This window comes from Pelodiscus sinensis, chromosome 10, assembly GCF_049634645.1.
Source record: "Pelodiscus sinensis isolate JC-2024 chromosome 10, ASM4963464v1, whole genome shotgun sequence".
Taxonomy (NCBI): Eukaryota; Metazoa; Chordata; order Testudines; family Trionychidae; genus Pelodiscus; species Pelodiscus sinensis.
In genome coordinates this window covers 29053379-29071787 of record NC_134720.1, presented here as the reverse complement: position 1 = coordinate 29071787, position 18409 = coordinate 29053379, and the positions used below count along the sequence as shown (strand labels likewise).

Sequence of the window (18409 nt, the reverse complement as noted above, 5' to 3'; positions counted from 1 at the left end):
TTCTCCGTCGCTTTGCTATAAAAATTCACTGCCCACTAGTACCATAATTCACTGCCCACCAGTGTCATTACTGTTTGTTTTTTGCCTGTGCATTAATACGCTGGTGTGAGGGGTTAGCAAGCATGAAGTGAAGTTGATCTGGTTTTGGCTTCATCCTTGGGGGAAGGGAGCTGGGCTTCAGCTTTCTTCCCTGGACCACAGAGAGTCTAATGTCAGACTGTTCTTTGGATTGTTTGGCAGATCCTCTGCTTGTGGCTCCCCAGGCGGCACCAGACACCTGGCTGAGAGCCACTGCTCTACATCATATAAAATGTCCAGAATGTTACTACAGCCGTTAGCAGCCTATTGAACATCTCTTGGGAGGCAGATTCTCAGTATATTACAATATTGGCCTCTGGGAACTAGATTTTTCAAAAGAACTCAGCAGCATATTAGAATCACTGGAACTATTAAATGCATAAAAAGTCAAGAGTCAACACACAAATCTTACACATGATGTAATATTGTTCTTTACACCTTTCACAGAAGACTTTGAAAACAAAACTCAAGAAAGTTATGGCATTTTTATTGTTGTTGTAAGCAGAAGTCAGTTTCATTTACTGAAGCAACATTTGGCTTTGCAAAGAAAAGCAAAGTCCTAAAGACATCTCTGTAATGAGGGTCATGTGAGTGATATAAGTGCCACAGTAAAAGCAACTATTTTTCAAGCTAAGAAATGTAAACAAGACAAGTATAAGGGATTAGGAAGCTTTTAATCAATCTACCTCTTGCCGTACTATACTTAACACAGTAGGCTACTGGAGCTGGATGAGAAACGGTCTTCTCATCCTGTGAAACTTTCAAGAATTCAAACAATTTTCCTATCCCCACTAAGATGAAAAGTCAGAATCTTAGAAAATGTTCATTACCCAAAACCCCACAATTGGTTCAGGTAAGTTGAACTATTTATTTGTTTATTTGTTTGTTTGTTTTTATTACTATAAGTAGTTTAAATTTATAAATGGAAAACTATTTTGAACCAGAACAGAATGTTTGCTTTGGAAAATGTCAGAATTAAATGTTTTTGACAACTTGAAAACTCTTAAATTTCAAGTCAAGTGGTTGAAAGTGACTCTTTCCCATGACCAAATTGCTAATTTATGATGGAAAAATATTTAACTTTAATATTTAATTTAAATATTCCCACTGAGTTGTAACCTTCAAGAGGGATCCTCCCTCCAGTCATTCTGGTTTTTAATCTGTTATTTTGTATAATCTGCTGCTTTCTAAAGGCAAAAATCCCTTCTTTCAAAATTATCTTGATAAACTACACATGTAAATTAATCCCCGGAAGGGATGCATCGCAACATCCAGTTGGGATGAACTCCAATAGAAGCAGGAAACTCTCCCACTTGTTCTCATTTTAATAATAAAAAATTAATCAACACTAAGTGGACATCTCCGGTGAAATACAGAGGAACTGCACAACTTGCTCACAGACAATTTACAAGCAGGAGAGAGAAGGCAAAATGATTATTAGTTATTTGGCCAACTTTTATTTACTGCTAGCAGAAAACGTGATTTTTGGTTTTGTTTTTTATTTTGCTTTGGGTTGGGTTGGGGAGTTGCTCACTTTTTCTGCACAGAAGTTTAAAAATTAAGGCACTCCTGAAATTTCAGAAGTATCCGACTGTTAAATATGATTTGTCAATGTTTGGGAGAGAGTGGGGGAAATAACGAGGGGAAATAGGTTCTTAGAAAAAGGATGAGAGCTTTGAGTAATAGAAAGCATGGCTGCTCAGAAGCCCCCCTACATAACATGCAATGTGCAGAACTTAGACAGCTGCTGTCAAGGGAGTAATTTGAATTTCTCACTGATGTCAGTTCTTTACGCATGTACATCATGCTGACACATATGTCTTGTATTAAATAAGCTAGATGGATCACTGCTCTCCTACTGGGTGAAGATTTTTTTATGACCTGACCTGGAAGATGAATGCATGTTCATTTTCATCGTACCTGTATATTTACTAATTCTTTTATTGGCATAATTGAAACTTGTTCTGTGACTCCCAGGAAAACATCTGCAGCTTTCTGTCATTTGAAAAAAATACTAATTCACTCTTTCAGGGTTTTACCACATCAACTATTACTTATTATTTGTACAGTCATAATCCTGGGGATCCCTAATCATGGAGCAGGATCTCATTGCTCATCGACTTACAATGTCAGACTGGCCACTTGTTTGCTTGAAAATTAGCACTTTTGTGCCTTTTCTCGTGTTTCTCTTTGGGCCCGGGAGATGTTTCTTGTACATATCCACAAAGCCCCCTCATTACCCACCTTCAAATCCCTCCTTTGACATGATGCCTCCATTCAACTTGACAATGCTAGTTCTTGTCTAGTAATTGGACTGCTAATGGGCAGAGACTACTGCCTCTCATGCTGTCCAATATTGTCTCATTGTTTACTTGTTCTCCTTCATCAGTCTGTATTATTCTTCTGTCCATTGTCTCATACTTAGATTAGAAGCCCCGTAGGGCAGGGACCATTTTTGTCCTGTTTGTACTTCCACAGTGCAATGGGACTCGGGTTTATGAGTAGAGCTCCTAAGTGTTAAGGAAATACAAATAAGAAGAGGAGACAAAAGATGAACACAAACAAATGAGGGAACACAAAGAAAAATGCGATAATGCTAGTCAGCAAAACAGGCAGTGACAGTGCTTCACCAGCAGTCTAGTTAGTAGGTCTTTTCTGTGGTTTGTGTTTTTGTTTATCCAACTTCTCTGATGCTTAAATTATATAAAAGTGTCTGTGAGACCAATTCATGGCTTTTATCTTAATTGCTGACAAAGCACCACAATAAGGATGTTGATGTTCTCACACAATGGCACAGATTCTAGAAAGGGACTTCCTTCTTTCTTTAGATTTCAAAAAGTAGATCCTTTTTTTTCACGCTGAATATTTTTGCTATTGAGTAAATAACCTTTCGTCCATGTGGTTCTGCGGTGATAGATTGACCCTCCCAGCACAGTGAAAAAGGGGTTTCTTGTAATACTGAAAAGAAAATCAATCACAAAGAGCATAATGTGAGACAATCTGCATGAGTTAAAGGACCAGATTCCAACGTCTTTGTGCTAATGGTCAAATTATTTATTCTTTTATTGTTGAAACTTTAATAACAGTGAATAATGCATAACAGTGTTCCAGCCCTCAAGCTGAATGAATAAGTGAATGCCTTTCTCTCCAGCACCTTCTGTGTTGCTGAAGTGTCTTTTGATCCTAGGAGTGGAAGAAACCTAAAGCATTTTGCTCCATCCACACGTGGACAGATTTTAAAGTGTGCAGCATTCATTAGTGGAGACATGCTTTCAAAAGACCTTAGCACACTGGATAGTTGCAGTTGGTAAAATAAAGGGTTGGCTTGGACATCCTGACAATTTGGTGCTCGTACTCAAGAGGACAGAATGCGCAGCCAAGGGATAAGTGGTCATTTAGACCTCCTTGAGATGAGTAGTCTGGTTGGCTATAGTACCCAAGAGGCCCTCAGGACTATGGATGTTAAGTAGAAGTTAATTAGCTAATTGAGTAGTTGACAGAATTTCCATCGACTAATTGATCAGACAGTAAGAGGTGGGGCAGGCGCTGGCTATTTCTGCTGTGGCTCATCAGTTTAAATGTAATAGGAGCTGGGTGCGCATGCAGCCTAGCTCTTACTATTTTTAAACTGCAGAGATGCAGCGGGATTAGCCCCCAGGACTGGCATGAGCCAGGACTAAGCAGGGACTAAACTTTTCATTTGTCTCCCCCCAGCACCGGCTCCTGCTTCCCCCCTCCTCACCCTGCCCTCTGCTGCCTTTTTAATACAGAGGCAGCATGGGGGAGGAAGAAAGTAGTCAATTAGTGATTTGACTACCCGATAAGCCTGAATTTACCTGGTAGTCAGCTACTCAAGTAATCACTCAGGGTACGTCTACGCTGCATCCCTAGTTCGAACTAGGGATGCAAATGGAGACAACCGAAGTAGTTAATGAAGCGGGCATTTAAATATCCCGCGCTCCATTAACATGATCTCGCCGGCGTGCTAGTTCGAATCACGGCCGATTCAAACCAGGAAGCGTGCGCCGGGACGCGTTAGTTCGGACTAAAGCCCTTAGTCCGAACTAATGTTACTCCTCAAAAAATAGTAACATTAGTTCGGACTAAGGGTTTTAGTCCGAACTAACGCGTCCCGGCGCGCACTTCCTGGTTCGAATCGGCCGTGATTCGAACTAGCGCGCCGGCAAGATCATGTTAATGGAGCGCGGGATAGTTAAATCCCCGCTTCATTAATTACTTCGGTCATCTCCATTTGCATCCCTAGTTCGAACTAGGGATGCAGTGTAGACGTACCCTCACATCCCTACTCAGGACATCTATGGGTCATCAGTCAAGGAAAATAATCTTTGTTGGCTGAGGTTCTTAGAGGAGGCATGCACAAAAATACAGTCTGTCACACCCTAGCCTAGAGGTTCTTCCCCTCCCTTTTATCATAGGGATTGGGAGTTAAATTTTCAGCCACATCTAGTCTTTTTTTGACTTTTTTTTTTAATTTAAAAAGTCATATGGAGGGGGGAGACTGTTCCCCTTTGATATGGTGCTAACACCAATGTGTTACTGACATTCTTTCCTGTAAGGCAAATCTCCATTGATACAGATAGCAATAGTATTGCCTAAAATGGAATGTTCTAACAATGGAGTGTTGTCTGAGGCAGGGAATGTCATTGACAATCATAAAAAAGTAAGGCTGGAACAGACCTTGATAAGTCAAATCCAGACCCCTTCACTGGGACAGGACCAAGTAAACCTGACTGGACCATCCCTGACAGCTCAGCCTCCAGTGGTGGATTCCACATTGTCCCTTGAAAGCCTATACTGGAGCTTAACTATCCTTATAGTGAGGTAGCTATTCGAATAAAGATTCTAAGCCTTCCTTGCTGCATTTCATCTTACCTTCAGTGGTCATGGAGAATGACTGATCACAGTTCCCCTCATAACAACCTTTACATATTTAAAGACTGTTATTCCCAAGTTTAATCTTTACTCAGAGACGGGCTTTTTTGTTTTGTTTTGTTTTTTTGGCTCGACAAATTTTGCCTGGAATTGGTCAGGACCAGCTCTGCCTTTACTCATAGGTCAGGTTTCTCTACTTGTTACCATTTGCTTTGTTCTCCTCAGCTGTGTGACACCCAGAACTGGCCACTATTCCAGTACTACTCCAGTTCACTGCTGCTGAGCAGACCAGGACAATTACCTCTGTTGTGTTATATATAGCACTTTTGTTACTACACCTCCAAAATATTAGTCTTTTTTCACAGTTGCCTCACACTAATTCATATTCAGTTTGTTATTCACTATAATCCCCAGAGCCTTTATAGCAGCACTAACACTTAGCTAGTTATTCCCATTTTGTAGTTGTGCTTTTGATATTTTTCCTTCCCAAGTGGAGTACTTTGTATTCTTCTTCACTGAATTCCATCTTGTTGCATTTGGATGAATTCTCTAATTTGCAAGGTTGTTTTGAATTGTAATTCTCTCCTATTAAGTGCTTCTGTTCGTGTTGCACCAGGCATACTGGCACCCTGAGGTGGCTGGCCTATAAATGCCCCCTCATTATAAATTTTCTATTTGTAAAAGTACGATATATAATTTTGGGCATGTGCTAATTCCTGTAACAGTAAGCCCCCTAGTGGGCACAGAGGATAATTAGTGCCTATCTGTCTGTCTGCCTGTGCATAACATGGGAGACATTTAAGGCAAGACCTGTGCATGTCAGTAAGTCCTTGCCCTTCCTCTAAGATTCATTCTTAGAAATTATTGTTGCAATGGCCGCTCGTTGGGTGTGGCTCTATTTGTGATCCAGGCTAAATAAAGGGCTGTTGTTTAAAGTGCCTTGTTTCGCCTCTCTTTATTCCATTTGATCTTTAGCTAGGGTCAGAAATGTGATCACATAAAAATGACATCTCTGTACTCTGTTGAGCTGCTTCCTCTCTGTACTCAGAATCAATCTTCTATCTTTAGCGACAAAAATAACTTCTTACTCCTTTTAGCACTGCTGAGCCATTATTGCTATGGGAGGCTGGGATTTCTTTTTGACTCCTGCACTTCCACAGAATTGCTGATTTAAGTTCTGTTCCTACACTCTTTACACGCAAGGTGACTCCTCAATTACACATTAAACTGTTCTAGTAACACACCGTAGGTAGGCCGGTGAGATGGTTTATGAACCACAAACAGAGTTTGGCTTTCAGATCTCAGGTGAAGTCTTCAGGGCTGGTACTGTGAAGAAAAAAAACAGCATTTGAGACATGAAGTGAGCAAAGCTGATCTAGAAACAATGAAACCAGTTTTCATGGCATGCACAGAATTCCTGTTCCCCACAGATTTCTTTGCCTTTTGGCATAAAAATGACTTCAGATGAAGAAACAAAGGGAAATCCACAATGTCAGTCTTGTGCCCACACCACAGTACAGGAAGGTTGGTTTAGGCACCCAGAGCAGCTGGCAGAGATGTAAATCGCTGCTGAGATGGGGCAGAGTGAGCAGTCAGCACTGCTGGGATGAGCCAGAGTGAGCCCTGCCTCTCCACACTGTCCCTCTTGCTTGGTGTGGAGAGGCAGGGCTTTTGGGTGCTTCTGAGAAGGTAAGCATGGGGCAGAGCAGAATTTAACCACTTAATTAATTGTTCCCATTGCCTTTGTGAATTTCCCCAGAAGTATAAAACAAGTGTAAAAGTTTTAGGTGCCTTTACATTGCTAGAATGTGTAAAGGTCAGTTTGGTCTTATAAATGCTTATGGGTGCCTTAGGGTATGTCTACACTACCCTCCTAATTCGAACTAGGAGGGTAATGTAGGCATACCGCACTTGCAAATGAAGCCTGGGATTTGAATTTCCCGGGCTTCATTTGCATAAACCAGGCGCCGCCATTTTTAAATCCCGGCTAGTTCGAACCCCGTGCCGCGCGGCTACACGCGGCTCGGAGAAGGTAGTTCGGATTAGGAAGCCTAATCCGAACTAGCTACTCCGTGCCGCGTGTAGCCGCGCGGCACGGGGTTCGAACTAGCCGGGATTTAAAAATGGCGGTGCCCGGCTTATGCAAATGAAGCCCGGGAAATTCAAATCCCGGGCTTCATTTGCAAGTACGGTATGCCTACATTACCCCGCTAGTTCAAACTAGCGGGGTAGTGTAGACATACCCTGAGTGATTAGAACCAGTCTCAATTTTTTGACTGAAAAAAATGTCTAGCAAAATGTGCTCCATGAGCTGTTTGTTACTTACCTTTCTGGAGATGATCAGTAATGAGTTTGACTCCCCAGCTCACACTTGATATGATGAAGCACTAAGCATAAGGCTTCATATATTTGTTGATGCATAACTAGAAATAAAGGGTCATAACTGTCTACATTACTATTAGGCAAGATGGTCTGAGGATTTCTTCCAATGCTTCCCACTTCCATTCTCCATCCATTGCATTGGACTTTAAATAAATTACTGAAGTAATTTAAACTGGTGTGGTTACACTCCAAGATTTTGAAAAGTAAAATATGCAGAATTTTAAAATATTGTGTGCGGAATCTGTAATAATTTGCCACAAAATTCCCTCAGAAGTACCTGGAGCCCTAGTCATAGCACTACTGCACTACACCACAGTCTGCACTTTGCAAATTGCTAAAGCTATTGCAACCACCATGAGGCAGATTTGAACCTCAGACCTCTGGAGCTTAGTGTAGGATCTGTTACTGTTTGAGCGAAAAGCCAACCAGCTCTCAGCTCAGACTGTAGAGGTCTCTTGCTCTTATCTGTTGCTATAAGTCCGTGGTCACCAACCCATCGATTGCAATTGACTGGTCGATTGGCAGGGCTCAACCAGTTGATTGCGAGGCATTTGGGTCCCCCCATTTCCTCCCACCCTCAAGAAGTCCCCACTGATGCTACCTCCAGCAACAATGGAGGTAGAGCTAGCTTCCTGCAGGGTGGGGTGGGGCAGTCCTGCAGCTGCATGCCACTTTCAGTATTTCAGGAAGTGTGCAGGCTGCTCCCCCCCTCCCACAAACACCCACTGTGGTACCTGAAAGGCAAGGTCTGTGGCACGCCGTGGACTTCCTTCTGCTTGATGCCTTCCTGCGGGGGGAGGAAGGGGGAGAGGAGGGAGTAGGAGGAAGCATGTGCTGGGGACTTCCCCTGCTGCCTTCCTATCCAGGGGAAGGGTAGGAGTCCCGGGAGGAAGCATGCACTGGGGACTTCCTCTGATGCCTTCCTGCATGGGTGGGTGTGTGTGTGGTAGGAGTCCCAGGAAGAAGCTCATGCTGGGGATTCCCTGTCCCCTGCCCCAGCACCCATCAGCACCCTGTCTCCTGCCCCAGCACCCACCGGTACCCTGTCTCCTGCCCCAGCCACTTGTCCCCTGCCCCAGCACCCACCTGCACCTTGTCTTTTGCCCCAGAACCCTGTCTCCTGCCCCAGCACCCACCTGCACCCTGCCACCTGCCTCAGGACCCACTGGCACCCTGCCCCAGTATCCTGTCCCTACCCCAGCACCCACCATCACCCTGTCCCCACCAGCACCCCAGAGGTATCTTGGAAAAATGCTTCCATGTCCAGGGACACGTTTGTTCTTCCGCTTTTTTTAGTAGAAGAGCAAACATGCTCTTTCAGCAGCCCCCATATTTTTCGTTCCATGAGGAAAAGGGGCCTTCCAAAATAAGGGTTTTTTCCAACGTTTGGCCCAGTCTAGACAAGCCAAATGTTGGAAGAAATCTCTTCTGACAGAAGGATTGAAAAAAAGCGGCAGTGTAGCTATACTCTGAGAGTATATAAGGGCTGGGAATAGCAAGTGATGGAGAGGAAGGGAACAGAGAGGGTGGGGCCTCAACGAAGGGGTGGGGTCTTGGGGAAAGGATGGGGTAGATCTTTGGCTTGTCCTGACATTTAAAAAGTGATCTTGAGTGTAAAAAGGTTGGCGACCACTGCTATAAATGGCCGAAGTGTCACTACACGGGAAAGTGAACCACACTAGACTGTGTGTGGATTACACTATGATATGCTTTTTGGAGTACAAACATTCTTTTTTATTACTTTCACATTTAAGTGCCTGGGAGGGAGCCCTGGGAGTAGACTATCAATTGTAGATTTTACACATTTGCTTAGAATAAACAGCAACATGGCAACAATATTCAAGCAATGTCTTTGTGGTAGAGAAATTATCCAAAATGGAAAGTGTTAGCATATTTTGCGAAAAGAAAACTAATGCTAAATACTTCTAAACATGTGTAAACCTACAACTAATTTCTCTGAGCGAGCCCTATTTGTAAACTACCTAGTCCCATTCTTTACATTCTCTGGTTTTGAACTCAGTAATACATTCCATGTAATTCTATAAAAGCAATTCATATGGAAAAATTCTACACAACTTGGGTAAATGTTTTGTAGGTGCATATAAAACGTTTTTCCTCACTCTGCAAAGGCTCTTTCACAGGAGGATTTTTTGCCTTGTGTACCATTTCAATTCACTTCTCATATTAATAAATGACTCCTGGAGTTATTAAATACTTTTGCAAGATTTCTTATGACATCCGTTTTATTATTATTTGTCCAAATAATATAGTTCTTACTTTGGCAATTTCATTTGAAGTGTCAGTTGAATAATGTCTGGGAATCAGATTCAGGAGAGCTCTTACACAGTGTTTACTAAGCATGAGCTTAAGTCCTTTTGAAATCAATGGGATTTAAATGAGTTTATATGTTTGCATCAATCAGAGTCTAAGACTGGTCTAAATAAGGAAATTAGGTCGCCCAACACCATCATGTATGCGTGTGAAAATCCATACCCCTTGCTATGCAGTTGAACCAGCCTAACCCTCGGTGCAGACAGCATTAAGTCAATGAGAGAATTCTCCAACTGACCTACCTTGAAGCCTGGGAGTACCTATGCCGATTGGTATAGGCAGCATCCTCCCTTCAGAGAATTGTAAACAAGACCCAAGTTAAAACAAATATAAAAGTACCCCATATTATCTTTCACATATACTTTTTTTTATACTGACTGGGGCATGGAAAAGTCTGTTATCATGTAATTAAAAATTGTATGATAATGCACAAAGGAGCTGAATTAAATATGTACAGCTGGTTGTCAAGCTCTCCATGCTTTATAAAAATTGGCTTATGAATATGAATATGCATAGCTCAAAGATGCTTTATGCAAAACAGGTCATGTACATGTCCTTTTAAAAGTTATATTCTGCTGAATTTGTATATTCTATTTTTATACATATATCTTTCTTGTATGGGAAATTATAAATATTAACTGAGAACTTGTTTTATTAATCCAGGTATTCTACTAAAATCTATTAGTTGTACTTTAGAAACTTAATGCCTGGGTGATCAAATCAGTGACCAGTGAATGGTTTTGCTTTTCATGTAAGCCCAAATTGTGGTTGATCCTAAAAAGACATGTAGCTGGGCCATCTGATGCTGGAGCCCATTTTGAATCTGGTACTTTTTGAATCAGCTACCCAAGATGCCAGCTGAAAACATCTAAGGTTGAACAGGGGTAAGGACTGAGCCCACGCTAGGACACTGCCTACTTTGTGAAAGAGATAATTAGAATAACTGTTAGGGTAAGAATTTGCATGCAACAAGTTTCTTAGTGTATTTGGATTAGCTGGTGTGTATTGTTCATTTTGGCTTAGTAACTTGCTTTGATTTGTCTATTAACTAAAACCTTTTTTTTTTCCCTAGTAGATTTTGTTTGTCACAAGACTGCATAGGCAGGAGTCATGGGGCAGATGTATTTGGAACATCTCTCTTTCATCACATCTATCATGTTGGGATAAAACACTATAGAACCAGGCAACATTTTTACTTCATGTTGACTTCCAGTTCCCTGAAGATAAGGCACCACTGAAATGCCTTGTACAACATCAAGATATTTGTTTAAAAGCTGAAGAGAAGTGGAAACAAAAGAACTCAGGTAAGACTGTACTGTACTCATACTCAGACTAGCACTGAGTTGCATGAGTCTGTGCTCTAGCATGGGGAAGAAATCAGGGCTATAGCAAAGAAAACTCATTGCTATGACTATATTCAGGAAGTAGGAGCACTGTGTTAACTTCATTAACATTGATTTCCATAGCCAAGGAGTTTTAGATGTTCCTTGGGAATTAACAGACAATTCTGTGTAGTTTTCCTCATTTTAAATTTAGAATGGGCTTTGAAAGGGAATTTATGCCAACAGGCGTTTGAGCCCTTTAGAGAGATCTTAGAAACTGTTGAAACAGCATTCATCCTCCTTCTCTATCCACAGAGGCTATACAGTAGCAAGAGAGGGGAAGCGTCTTGTCTCATTAAAATCAGGATGTGCATGAGCTGCGGATTTTTGATCCAGATGTCCTTATATTTCCAGGGATTAGCCTATTGCAGAGCTAGGTGAAAGCTGCAAAACTTGGATCAAAACACTAAGGCTATGTCTACACTCGCGGCTTCTTGTGCGAGAAATATGCAAATGAGGCTAAGCATGGAATATCGCCGAGCCTCATTTGCATACCTAATGAGCTGCCATTTTTGCAGAAGAGGCTCTTGCACCAGAAGACGCTATCTACACTGCCCCTTCTTGCTCAAGAAAAACCCTCTTGCTCAGTGCCCTTATTCCTGAAAATAATTGGCATAGCGGCATTGTTTCTCGCACAAGAAGCCATGATTGTTGACATAGCCTCTGTGTTTGTGGGCTTTTGATTTGGAATTCTTATGAATGAAAAGGCACTCTGTGTATATACATTTGGCCATAAAAGATACTGGAATTCATCACAATGGTGATGAACCTAGTATAAATGACTAGTTACAGGAGAGTGTTCTGGATGCATGACGCAGGATATGCAGTGGGCTACACTTTACTCTGGGCTGCATGGTGCACAGCAGATCAACTTTAAGATGAAAGGGAAGTAAAAGATAAGTGAACAACAATTATTATTGTGGAAACAGGAACCTAATCACATTAGCAGAAGCTATCAGCAGCACCTCTAAAGCTGCTTCATTCTTTGAAATGTGTTCTAATGCTGCATAAATACAACAGATATATGCTGATCAGTAAAGAATCCAAGATGTATAATACTCTGCAGGCAGTGTAAATGTAATCCATACACCTAGTGGGTGTGGTTCACTGTCTCATATCGTGGCATTTAGACCACTTACAGTGTGAGATAAGAATGAGTGAGCTCTGCAGCCTAAGCTGAGAGCCAGTTTGCTCTATATCTCAAGTTGTAGAGGCTCCAGAGATCCCACGTTCAAATCTGTCCAGTGGTGGTTACATAAACACTGAAAGGTCTCTTGAGCCAATATCTTTGCTTGCCTATTACTAAAGCTCATTAGGTGATTCTACCATAGCCAAGAAATAAGAAAAGTTTAGAGTATTGAACACCATGTACTGCAGATAAAGGACCAAATTCTGCTCTTTTACACTAAGATAAATCTGAAACAACTCTATTAGGCTCAAGGAAGCTATTCTGGATTTACACAAGAGCAGAATCCAGCCCCATGTTTCCACTTGACACTCAGAAGGTTATCTCCACTAGCAAGCTATTGAACTGTTGCAGAAAATTTAATTTAATCCTAAATTATTTTGAAGGTATTCAGTGTGGATAAAGGTCAGAGTAGTCCTAACTTGCAGGGCTGCAGCACTGTCTGAGCCTCTATCTCTCTAGATGGATCCTGTGTTTTTTCTTATTAAAGAATTGTTTTACTGAAGAAGATACATTAGACAAAATAAAGCAGGAGCCTATGTGTGTGACAGCAAGCTACATCCTTCTTTTCCTGCATTCTTTTAGACTTTACATATTGTTTAAAACATTGTTGTGTTTTAGGATATTGTACAGCTTTTTGTCTGTCTTCATCTCCCCCACTTTCATTATTTATACTTTTTTGCTAAGATGCAGCTGCTAAATGTGCAGTGGAGTGCACCAAATCTTATTCCCGAATCCTGACAGACAAAAGGTGGGGCATGAGTACCTATAGTGACACACACACACACCTTTCTCGGCTAGATTAAAATCACTTTACTATGGAGCTATGTTGAGTCACACCAGCAGGAGATGTGTCTGTCCAATTTTGATTTTAGTTTAGATCAAATTGTCATATCGCATAAATAAAACATCTCTCATTGAATAGTCTTTCCACTGATGTACTGCACTGATGTCTAATAAACCATCTTGTTAGTCTTTAAAGTGCTACATAGTCCTGCTTTTTGTTTCAGCTACACGGCTACATATCTATTACTATTCTAAGTAGTGTTACGCTGACTTATTTCCTTAATACTGTAGTGGAATTAGAATGTTGTTAGCAATGTTTCAGAGTATAGAAGATGTAGTTTTTCTATCGATGGGAACTTGTTTTTGTGTTATAGTTGTTTCTGGTACTTCACTGTTATGCATCGGAGTATAAATTGGACAGAAAACACATGTAAAGGATGTAAGTGAGATTATAATACAACTGTGCTGGCAGCCTGATTTAAAGCCCATTGTAGTCAATGGAAAGACTCCCATCAACTTCAATAGGTTTTTGAGTTGATGCAGGTTTGGCAGTCCCTGCCCAAGTAAAGGCAGATCAACTTACCTGCCAACGAGCAGAAATAGGTGGGTAGCAGGAAAAGCGCTCTGAGGAGAGGTGGCCTGGTTTATCTTACATGCTTGCTAGTTGCATTTCCTACTTTACTTTTATCTCTTTTGTTCCTCAGCAAGCAAGTTACACTTAGGGTGTGTCTACTCTGAGATCACACTGTATAATTGCAGCTGATGTGGAGCTCCCTGAGTCAGGTTGGGCCACAGAGATCACATTGAGAGTGTCACGTGATGGGCTGACCATACCATTCAGCCTGCCTGCCTGCTGTCTGGGGCACCCCACCACACTGTCCTGCTGGGCTAGAACCTCTGGTCTCCCCCAGCAAAGGGACAGATTTGGTATCACAGCTCACAGCAGAGTGACACAGATACAAAGGTCAGCTCAGCTCTGGGAATGCTCAGTCTCATGCACTTGACATACATCCAGGTGCATAGTCCCAATGGGACCAGAACCCCTGCATAAAAGTTGTTCACTCCATTTAATAATGAAAGAGATATAGGCACAGATGCTGTGTCCCCCCCCTCTTCCCAGTAACAATTATTTACACTGGGTTTAATGATAAACAAAACTGATTGTATTAAGTATACAAAGTAGGATTTAAGTGGTCGCAAGAGGAGACTGAGGGTACGTCTAGACTACAGGCTTTTGTCGACAGAAGTTTTGTCGACAGATACTGTTGACAAAGCACGTCTTGACTACATCCAGTTCTGTCGACAAAGCAAGCCACTTTGTCAACGTGACAGTGTAGACGCAAAGGACAGTGTAGATGCAATAACGCCTTCTGTCGACAGAGCTCTGTCGACAAAAGGCGTTATTCCTTGCAGAATGAGGTTTACAGCCATCGACAAAACTGCTGAGTTCTATTGATGTTATGTTGACAGAACTCAACGGCAGTGTAGATGCAGGTATAGTTTTGTCGACAAAAGTTCACTTTTGTCGACAGAACCCTGTAGTCTAGACACACCCTGAAAGACCAAAGTAAGTTACTAAGTAAAATAAAACAAAATACACCAGTTAAGCTTAATACTCTGGCGAACTTGTTACATTAAATTTCTTACCCAAACATAAGCTGGGAAGCCTCCAGACTTGGGCCTGTATCTTCCCCCTGTTCAGTCTTAGATGTTTCCAGCAGTCATCTGGGTAGTAAGCAGGGAGTGCCTTGGTGTTTGGCAACTGCCCCCTGTTATATGGGTTCTTGTCTATAAATGGTTCTTTCCCAAGGTTGGACTCCTTTGTGTTCAGTTTTAACCCTTTCACAATTCCATGAAAAAGCATCACAGCCAAAATGGGTGCCAGCATTAGGTGACCTGACCACATGTCTTGGCAGGACCAAACATAGTCCAGGCTTACAGGAAAAGCAAGATTATTCACAGCTCATCATTATGAGTACCAGACCATTAAATTGCTTGAGTATAACTAATTGTTTTCATTAGCACATCTAGATATATAAACAGGTTTATACTTATATTTGTAACTTCAAATACAGGAATGACACATGCACACAAACAGAATATGCACATTGAGCAGAATACAAGCTTTTCAATGACCGGTCACATGCCACCTTTTGCATAAATCATATTTGAGATAGGCATATTCATATTCAAAAATATATTTCCATAAAAATGGGGTGGTGCAATGTCACAATACCCAAGATAGCTTTAATCAAATTAGTCCTCGTCCTGGAACAGTGAAGTTGTAGTACAGTACAAGTAATTACCCAGATATCCAGGTGGGTTTGGATAGGCCTCACTAGTATGTGCTGCTCCAAATCCTGAGCTGTCTCAATTTAACCTCATTTGAGTGTATCTACACAAGCTGCAATTATTGTCTCTGGGTACAGTGTAGTACCCTTATACTTATACCAGAGGGGCTTCATACTACTGAGCCACTGCTCATATTGTGTATGCCCTTAGACACAATTTTTTTTGGGGGGGAGGAGCTTCTCCCAGCTAATGTGAAAGGGAGCATAAGATAGTAAATGTTTAGCATTCAACAAAATTACTGAATGTGTCTCTTTAGAAACTAAAGCAATATATTGTGTTAGCAATCAATCAGCAGCTCTAGAAGACATTTTAGGCAAGATTATTAACAACTAGCCAATTAGCCCATCATAAGACAGGATTTTCAGGTCTCTCCTCCATGTCAGTCTTCTCTTCTGAGCCTCCGGTCTCTCTCTTCCTCCTACTGCCTCCTCCCCTCTCTCTCAGCTCTCCTCCACCTTCTGCCTCTCTCGCCGTCTCTTCTCCCCCTCTTGCCTCTCACTCTCTTTCTCTTCTCCTTCTCCTTCTCCCTCTCACTCTCTCTCCACTCTCCTCTGTCTCCATCGGGGATGCACGCTCATTCAGGCCCTGCCCCCTGGGCATATGTAACCCTCTTACCGCCTTCGCCTCCCCCCATGGCGCTCAGCTGACTTCTGCGCTGCTCAGGAGCAAGCGGCACAAACGGCCTCTCTCTCTCTCTCTCTCTTCTCCTCCTCCTCCTGCCTCACCCTCTCTCTAGCTCTCGTCCGCCTCTTGCCTCTCTCTCCGTCTCTCTCTCTTTCTCTTCTCCCCCTCCCACCTCTCACTCTGTGTTTCTTTTCTCCTCCCCCTGCTGCGTCTCTCACTCTCCCTTTCACTGACCTCCTCTGCCTCTTCACCTCCTCCATTCTCCTCTCTGTCTCCTCCGCGTCCTCTGTGTCTGCTCCGCTTTCCTCCTTTTGAATCCGGCGCCCTTTCCTGACATCAGAGACGCATGCTCGTCCAGGCCCCACCCCCAGGCTGTTCCCTCTGGGCGGTGCTGTTGCCTCCCACCATGGTGCTCGGCTGACTTCTGCGCCACTCAGGAGCAAGCAGCACAAGCGGCCATTTGAGGAACGCGCTCCCCATGCAGCACTCCCCTGCATGGGGAGCACGGACCAGAAACGGCTGCTTGCACTGCGCCGCGGCCCAGCTGAGCGATGCAGAAGTCAGCCGAGCACCATGGCAGAAGGCAACAGCACTGCCCAGAGGAAACAGCCAGCGTTTCAGCATTACAGAGTCACAGACATTGGGCTGCTATATATATGATAAGCTTTAAAATCATTTTAAAATCAATCAGGTTTACTATGGATATGAGTATAATCTCTTTGATCATATTAAAATGACAAAAGAGGAATTCTGAAACAGTTTAACTCAATATGATGTATTCAGTTGTCACAGATTGTTCTAAAATGTTTCTGCAATATTAAATTCAATATGAGCTCTAGAACCACCCTCCACTATATCTTGTGTGCCAGAGCTATTGTAATTCAGTAAAAAAAACTATTTTCAAGTAACATCTAGGCTCTGACTTCTATTTAGGAGGACAGGTAATCCCAAATTAAGAATGAAAATCTGAGCATGTGAGAGCATATCAGCTCCAGCAGACAGGCGTGCTGTAATGGAGCTGCAGTAGGTGTTTGATTCACCCTGACAGCGCACACACTGTTAACCTTGTCTGAAGTCCAAGTATGGGTTGAGAATCAAGTGTATTGCATTGGAACTCTTTGTACCCACAACCTAGCTGGCAAAACTTGTTGTGAATTTTTGGCCTATCCAAGAGCATTGTGAGGCTACCATTGACAGTGAATTGTTTTTCCTGGAGAATGTCACCCCGAGCTAGTCATGTGATTTTTTCCCCATTAGTTCCACTTCAGGTGCCAGTGGACAAATCAGTTGAAATAAGGAAATTGGAAGCATTATTCCCATGACCCTACTTTCATGCTGTCTAGCTGGTGTAGCAGCAGATTGCACGGTTCTATTAAATAAGAGCTTTCAGTAGCTGCCGGCAGGCATCAGTTACACTGTTTTCAGATTTTCAAACTTTGCTTTACATCCAATAGGGCTGGAAACACTACTTTTTACATGAACTCAGATTCTGATTTCATTATATGAATTCAGGTTCTTGGCCTACATTTCCGTGGTTTTAATGAAACTACAGTTAATCTGATCCTGGCCTAGGCATAAGGGGTGTATGACTGTCTCATGAAAGTTTCAATATTTTCACCATGTATGGAAAAATAAATAAACTGATCTCATACCATGTTTGTGCATCCTTGTCCCTTTGGCAGTGTGAGCTTGTGGTGGCAGTGTTTATGCTTCTAAATGTTTGTAAACTGGTTATTTTATTTGCTCTGACCTGAGCTGTGTGGGAGGGGGGGGAGTAGGGTGATGGAGTTGCCTAGCTCACTTTTCAAGGTATGCAAGAGGGCAGATAGATTTTACCAAGGAGTGGATGGGTGCTGAATATTCCTGTTTAACATACTGGATGGTTAAGGTGCTGAGCTTGCGCACTTCTGTCCTAAGAAGGGCCACAACTGGATTATCCAAGGAGATGTCACAGCAACCAATGCTGGGACTATCCTAGAAGGAGCCTAACTGGCTAGACCAATGCAGACAGGGCCAAAGGAGAAATCCATACTAGATCAGAATGGTGACTATGGCTATGGGGAAAGTGGGGATGGGAATGTGTTATGTAGAGTGAAGCCTACATCAGAGCTTGAGGCCTGCTTTGATGTCCCACCCTAACTAATGGCTGTATGTTTCAAAAGGGGCTCACTGAGCTATAGAGTGGAGCTATAAATGTTGGGCTGTTTCTTATGTTGGTCTGTTTTTAACAAAATCTGATTTACTTCACGTCATTCTGAACAAGGTTTTAAAAATAGGTGCTTGCAGTTTGGAGGCCTGATTTATGCACTTACATAAGTGGCATGGTTGTCAAAAATGCTGAGCACCCAGTGGCTCCTACGATATTTTACTTACAACTTGTGAAAATAGCAGATAG

At 42.3% G+C, this 18409-nt stretch overlaps 1 long non-coding RNA gene across 1 annotated transcript in view; it reads left to right on the top strand.

Annotated features, from left to right (window-relative positions):
• The first annotated feature begins 332 nt into the window (after positions 1-332).
• Positions 333-18409, top strand: part of LOC142830776 (uncharacterized) — a 36817-nt gene continuing 18740 nt past the window's right edge. Inside the window, exons 1-2 of the long non-coding RNA XR_012906246.1 lie at positions 333-931; positions 10757-10988. This is a non-coding gene — a long non-coding RNA (uncharacterized LOC142830776). The remainder of the gene's footprint in view (positions 932-10756; positions 10989-18409) is intronic.